The 7,915-nt window shown below is 39.3% G+C and overlaps 1 non-coding gene across 1 annotated transcript; it reads left to right on the top strand.

Annotated features, from left to right (window-relative positions):
• The first annotated feature begins 6,239 nt into the window (after nt 1-6,239).
• LOC133807650 (small nucleolar RNA R71) lies at nt 6,240-6,346 on the top strand. Its single transcript, XR_009879551.1, has one exon. It is a non-coding gene; the product is annotated as a small nucleolar RNA R71 (small nucleolar RNA).
• Nucleotides 6,347-7,915: the final 1,569 nt, after the last annotated feature.

The following is a 7,915-nucleotide window of genomic DNA, read 5'->3' as shown; positions in this document are numbered from 1 at the left end:
CGATTCAACTGCCAGTGAAACAAATGCTTTGGCTCACCAGCATGCTCAATATTTATGCCACCTCAACATTATCGACCTCGCTAAAATGGGCCAAGTGCCAGTGTTCATCTTCAGTGGCTGGAATAGTAGGAAGAAGAAGCAAAGTATTAAAAGTGGCAATGTTGGATGGCACTTCCTTGCCTCGAAAAAAAACTTTTTGCTCATCATCTTGACTAGGGAAATTTGCATAAAACTCATACAGTTGAAAGTAATTAGCATTATTCACTTGCATTTGCTTACAAACTATGCCCCAATTTTAGCGATTAATTTCAGCTCTGATTGACTCATAGGGGGAGTCATTTGGGTATGGTTCCAATTGATACTCCATCCCCCTTTCTGAAACAACAGATTTCCCATCGATTTTTTTAAACAAATTCGTGGCCTCTTTAGTTTTGAATTTGTCTGTGTTAAAATCAGTGGGTGGTGGCAGTGTTTGTTGGGCTCGGGATGAGGATGCTTTCTTTGAAGAAACACCCCTTGGAGGATTTCTTTTAGGACCCATCGCTCAAGTACAAAAACAATGACTATCACCAAATTTTCTGAGAGAAATTGGGCAGAACCTCCCCTTGTTTTCTCACTTCCCCCAAAATCAAAATATCAAGAACAGATTCGATAACCACTTTAACAATTCGTTGTCCGGCACAAACCCACCAAATGGCTCCACAACAATTTTCACTCACAATTTATCCAAAAACTACCAACTGAGCATTGAAAATTCAAAGAGCATGGATAAATTGTACTTACTTGAGTGAGAAACCAATATTTTGACACCAATATTTTCATAAATCTATGGTATTTGGTAGAAATTTTCTGAAATAGGGCTTTATGAAGGAGAAAATTTTGTGTTTTAGGTCAAATGAAGGAGATTGGAGATGAGAAATTGTTGGGGAATGGTGTTTTAATGAGAAAACAAATGGGTTATGGAGGATGAGAATGGTGGATTCAGAAGTATGGGGAAGAGGAAAAAGAAATATGTGAGATGAAGTAGGAAAAAAAATAATATCGGGTTTCTGGTCTTTTTATATCCTCTGTCGCGACCCAGCACCGCGGCTCGCCTCCTCTAGTGCCACGGCCCGCCTATTTTTTTGAGAAATTTGTTGTCAAGTGTCGCGGCCCTACTTAAGCTTTGTCGTGGCCCGCCCTTTTTCCTTTTTTCTTTCTGGGTATAAGTGTCGTGGCCCTCCTTGGTCTGTGCCGCAGCCCGCCTACCCCCGTGGAATATCACTGTGCCTCTGGTAGGGGTCTTGCCGCAGCCCAATAAGGCTGTGCTGCGGCCCTTAAGAAAAAAAAAATTTCATTTTTTTCACGCTTTCCACAATTCCATATGTACAATAATAAACCTACTATTCATAGTTTACAAGTGCAAAAATTAAACTTAAAATTTTGTTCCAACTAGAACAAAAAGTAAAGAAAGCAATAAAAATGTATGGGATGCCTCCCACGAGCACTGTCGTTAATGTCATTTAGTCGGACGCTGACTCCTCTCAAATGGGCTTCATGAGGATTACCGACTTTGCTTGATCAAATGCACTGCCCAAGTATGGCTTCAACCTTTGCTCGTTCACCTTAAAAGGATCGCCATTCTTTCCTTACACTTCCACTGAACCATATGGAAACACTCTCACAATAGTAAAAGGGCATGACCACCTTGACTTCAATTTTCCAGGAAATAGTCTCAACCTTGATTTAAAAAGAAGTACATGCTGCCCAGGTTGAAACTATTTTCTGACTAGGTTCTTGTCATGCCAAGCTTATGTGCGCTCCTTATAGATTTTTGCATTTTCGTATGCCTCATTATGAAATTCATCAAGCTCATTCAGTTGCAAAATTCTATTCTCACTAGCAGTATTCCAATAAAAGTATAAATTTTTCATTGCCCAATATGCCCTATGCTCTAACTCAACTGGAAGATGACAAGCTTTTCCAAAAACTAAGCGATATGGAGACATACCTATTGGTGTTTTAAACGTGGTTCTGTAAGCCCATAGTGCATCATCCAACTTCTTTGACCAGTTTTTCCTTGAACTATCCACAGTCTTCTCAAGGATACTTTTCACCTCCCTGTTTGAAATTTTAGCTTGGCCATTTGATTGGGGATGATATGGCAATGCAATGCGGTGGTATACACCATAGAGAGCTAGAAGTGCATCAAGTTGTTTGTTGACAAAATGACTCCCTTCATCGCTAACGAGAGGTCGAGGTGTACCAAAACGAGTGAAAATATGTTTATGTAGAAAGTTCAACACAGTTTTACCGTCATTTGTCTTCGTAGTAGCAGCTTCCACCCATTTTGACACATAATCAACTGCTAACATGACATACTCATTATTGTAAGATGGTGGAAAAGGGCTCATGAAGTCAATGCCCCAAACATCAAAAAGCTCAAATTCCAAAATCACATTGAGGGGCATCTCATTTTGCCTTGAGATATTACCAGTGCGTTGACACTGATCACAAGCCTTCACAAATGAATTATCATCTTTAAATAGGGTTGACCAATAAAAACCACTTTGCAATACCTTAGATGCTGTTCTTGTGGCTCCAAAATGCCCACCACATTGTAAACTATGGCAATGGGCAATAATAGAATGCATCTCATCCTCAGGTACACAACGGCGAATGACTTAGTCAACACAATGCCTATAGAGAATAGGCTCTTCCCAATATTAATGCTTCACCTCAGAGTAAAATTTCTTCAACTATTGCCTCGTTAGTTCAGGAGGTACAATCTTTGCAACAAGAAATTTCACAAAATCAGCAAACCAAGGCACAACAAAATTTTCACTCACCCCAAATAACTATTCATTTGGAAAGAAATCATTAATCTACACAGCTTTCTCATTCTGACTCTCTTTTACTTCAAGTCTTGACAAGTGATCAGCTACCAGGTTTTCAGTACCTTTTTTGTCACGAATCTCCATATCAAACTCTTGTAGCAATAGAACCCATTTGATTATGCGAGGCTTTGTATCCTTCTTTGTAATCAAATAATTGATAATCGGTGTACACAATCACCTTGTTACCAATTAGATACGGTCCGAACTTGTCAAAAGCAAATATTATGGCTAGCAACTCCTTTTCTATTGTGGCATAATTCAACTGAGCATCGTTAAGAGTTCTACTAGCATTGTAAATAGACTGAAATACCTTGTCAATACGCTACCCCAAAACTGTACCAACCGCATAATCACTAGCATCATACATCAATTCGAACGGTAAATCCCAATTTCTTGCCACCACAATAGGTGCAGTTGTCAACTTCTCCTTCAGCACTTTAAAAGCATGCAAGCACTCTTCATTAAAATCAAAGGCAACACCGTTCATCAACAAAGTAAAAAGAGGCTTTGACGTCTTCGAAAAGTTCTTAATGAATCTTCGGTAAAACCCAGCATGTCCTAAAAATCTTCTAATTCCCTTGACTGACACGGGCAGTTGAAGATTTTCTATTGTAGAGATTTTCGCTCTATCCACTTCAATACCTTTACTAGATACTTTGTGCCCAAGTACTATGCCTTCTTTTACTATAAAATGGCATTTTTCCCAATTTAACACTAGATTTGTTTTTTACAACGGTTCGGTACATTCACCAAGTTACCCAAACACATATCAAACGAAGAGCCAAAAATAGAAAAATCATCTATGAAAATCTCAATGCTCCTTTCCACCATATCCGAAAAGATAGCCATCATGCATCGTTGAAATGTTGCTAGTGCATTACATAGTCTGAATGGCATTCTTCTGAAAGTAAATGTGCCATAGGGACATGTAAATGTTGTTTTCTCTTGGTCCTCTGGTGCAATGGAAATTTGATGATACCCTGAGTAACCATCTAAAAAGTAATAATACTCATTACCAGCTATCCTATCCAACATTTGATCAATAAAGGGAAGTGGGAAGTGAGCTTTTCATGCTGCCTTATTTAACTTTCGATAGTCAATACAAATGCGCCAACTGTTCACTGTTCGAGTTGGAATTAGCTCGTTCTTTTCTTTTTTTACTACTGTAATTCCACCCTTCTTTGTAACCACCTGTGACTCACCCAAGCACTATCAAAAATTGGGTAGATCACCCCAACGTCCAACCATTTAAGGATCTGCTCAAGTACAACCTCCTTCATAGCTGGATGGAATCTTCTCTGAGCCTCTATAGATGGCTTGCTATCTTCCTCCAATAAAATTTTATGCATTACTGTGGAAGGACTTATTCCTCTAATATCTGCCAATGTCCACCCAATGGCCAATTTATGAACTCGTAAAACCCTCAACAATATCTCCAATTCAATTTTTGAGAGGTTAGCTAAAAGAATTATAGGTAAAGTCTCCTTCTCGCCCAAGTATGCATAACACAAATGATCCGGAAGAGCCTTTAATTCCAATTGCGGTGCCTGCTGAATAGATGTTAATGGTCGTTCGAGTCCCTCCACCAACTCTTCAAACTTCTTCCTGTACAGTTGGTAAGAGTTAATCCAATTTACATATTCTCTCATCTCAACATCATCATCATCTTCCTCACCACCTATCAACACCGCCTCTAAGGCATCACTACTCACCCTTCTTTTCGAGATTTCTTTATCTATCACATACACACTATAGCAACTGTCACTAGCCCTCGGATACGCCATTGCCTTGAAGACATTGAATACCACCTCATCTCCTTGAACCCAAAGCTTCAATTCACACTTCTAAACATCAATGAGAGTTTGGCCCGTGGCTAGGAATGGTCTTCCAAGAATGACAAGCACGTCTGCATCCTCCTCCATATCAAGAACAATAAAATCAGTAGGAAAAATAAACTTATCCACCTTCACAAGAACATCTTCAATGATACCCCGTGGATGCTTCACCGATCGATATGCTAACTATAGAGTAACTGTTGTTGGTCTTGCTTCACCCAAACCAAATCTTCTTAACATAGATAAGGGTATCAGATTAATACTCGCCCCCAAATCACACAAGGCATGCTTACACTCAAATTTTCCAATTGTGCAAGGTATAGTAAAGCTCCCCGAATCTCTCAACTTTTGGGGCAGCCTCCTTTGAAATATTGCACTACATTCTTCAGCGAGCACCATAGTTTCATAGTCTTCCATCTTTCTTTTCTTAGACAAAATCTCTTTCATGAACTTTACATAATTGGGCATCTACTCCAAAGCCTCAGCAAAAAGAATATTGATGTGCAGCTTTTTGAACTCCTCTAAATACTTAGAAAACTATTTATCAAGATTAGTTTTTCTAAGCCTCTGAGGATATGGAACTCGGGCTGGCTGGTCAACAACAATTGGAGGAATCTTCTCTATGCTCTTGTGATCTTCAGTAACCCCTTTCTCAACTGTATCATAATTTTCACCCAAATCTTCATTTTGAACCACTGATTGTTGTATAATAGACTGCTTAATTTGTTTACCACTACTCAGAGAAATTGCTTGACATTGCTCCTTAGGATTAACTTCAGTGTTGCTAGGCAAGTTTCCCTGAGGTCTATTATTCAGCATATTGGCCAACTATGCCACTTGTGTTTGAAGATTTTTGATAGAGGATCTAGTCTCAGTCATGAACTGAGTTTGAGTGTTAGTAAGAGTCAATAACGAAGCATGTAATTCATTAGGCATGTCTGGTAGAGCTTGTGGCCTAGGCTGTTGTGATGAAGAGGCTTGATTCATTGGTTGTTGTTGAGGCATATTCTGCTGATACTGACCCTGAAACTGAGGTTGCTGGCCCTGATTGTTTCTTCAAGAAAAGTTGGGGTGATTTCTCCACCTAGCATTGTAAGTGTTGGAGAATGTATTGTTGAATGGCCTCTGAAAATTTCCCACAGCTTGAAGCTGAGCTTGGTCCATAGGAATGTTCTTATTACTAGCAGGACATTGATCAAAAGAGTGAGAACCACCACAAATTTCACACCTAGCTTCCATCTGAATGACATTAGTAGACACAGTATGCTGCTGCAATTGTTTTGTCAACGAGGCCACTTGTGCTGTCAGAGCAGTAATTGCATCAAGTTCAAGTACCCCGGCTACCTTTCTAACCCAGATGACCTCTCATCAGACCACTGATGATTGTTTTGTTGCCATGTCCTCTAACAATTCATAAGATTCATTGGCACTCTTACTCATGAATGCCCCACCAGCTGCAACATCAATAATTGTTCTTGTTGTACCACACAGCCCGTTGTAAAAATTGTGGACCAACATCCACTTTTCTATACCATTATGGGGACATTTTCTCAATAGCTCCTTGAACCTTTCCCAAGAGTCATACAAAGATTCACCATCCAGCTGATAAAAATTATTAATCTCCCCTCTCAATTTAGCAGCCTTTGATGGAGGAAAGAACTTGGCAAGGAATTTCTGAGCCAAATCCTCCCAAGTATTTATCAAATTGGATTGAAGGGAGTTCAACCAACTCTTAGCTCTTTCCCGCTGCGAAAATGGGAATAGCCTCAACCTGATTGCATTGTCGCTCACCCCATTATACTTAAAGGTATCACACAACTCCAAGAAATTCGCCAAGTGCATGCGGGGGTCTTCAGAAGGCAAACCACCAAATTGGACAGTGGACTGCACCATTTGTAGGGTCACCAGCTTAATCTCAAAATTATTGGGCTCCACAACTGGTGGTCTTATACAGTTTTGTACTCCCGTAATAGTGGGCAGTACATAGTCTCTCAACCTCCTTGCAGCAGGATTTTGAGCCAGACCTTCAACAACCTCAGGAACCTCATTATTCCGGTCATTCTGTGCCATCTCCACAGTCTGACGAGCCAACCTCTTATTTCTTCTATTTTATTTGCAAACCTTCTCAATTTCAAGATTAACAGGAACAAGACTATTTGCTCCTCTTCCGCTATGCATATAACAAAACTACCTGAATTTGACAAAGAAACATAGCTGAAACAGGTTAGAAACAAGACAAAGAACAACCAAATTAGAAATAAAATTAATTAGACTGATATTGATAGTTTTTAGTCCCCGGCAACGGCGCTAAAAACTTGTTGCAAAATTTATTGCTACACAAGTGCACGTATCGCAAATTAGTAATAATCTTGGTAAAACCAAGTATCATCCTCAAGGACTGAATCACCAATTACCAATCAATTAATCTTTTTGTTTCTATTTGGTCAAATAAACTTTGATTCTTGCAACAAGGTAGAAGAAAATATAAATTGCAGGAACAATAATTAAGAACTCAATAAAAACAATAAGTAATAGAAAAACCTTGAATTTAAATAATGAGAGAGTAATTAGGGCATTTAATCTCATCAACTATCCTCCCTATTAATCTCTAATACAAGTTACCAATTTCTTCTTCTTTCTTCCTAATTCAATTAACGAGTTGACAAAAGTGGCTTATAATCATTGAGGAAGAGTCCAAAGGTGTTCTCCAAGACTTTCAGCTGCCAAAAAATTGTCTCCCCTTTCTTTTCGAAACTAGGTTTGTAACCTATTTTTCTTTCTTTCTGAAGGACTTGGGTCGCGGCCCAACTATTCAAGTGCCACGACCCGTGTCCCAAAAACTGCATTTTTCGTTGAGGCGGGTCACAACGCAATTGTCCACCTGTCGCGGCCCGTGTCTTTGTTTCCTTGGAAATTTGCTCTTCCAAGCCGCGACCATTCAAATCCATGTCGCGGCCCTTGTCTTGATTCTGAAACACTGCTTCTATAAATAGGTTGGTCGCGGCTCCAAATTGCTCAAGCCGCGGCCCTTAAGGAATTCTTCAATTTTCGCAATTTTATACCCGAAAAATCATCAATGCCTTCAAATCATGTCGGAATCCATCCTTTATTGAAAACAACATTGAAACTTGGGTTTTTCTTCTCTTTTTGAACCAATTTCCTCCAAGTATTCAAATCTTCCTTTTTATTCATTAAAACTGAAAA

The sequence above is a fragment of the Humulus lupulus genome, chromosome X (assembly GCF_963169125.1).
Source record: "Humulus lupulus chromosome X, drHumLupu1.1, whole genome shotgun sequence".
NCBI classification, from domain to species: domain Eukaryota; kingdom Viridiplantae; phylum Streptophyta; class Magnoliopsida; order Rosales; family Cannabaceae; genus Humulus; species Humulus lupulus.
This window is presented reverse-complemented; position numbering and strand designations above follow the sequence as displayed.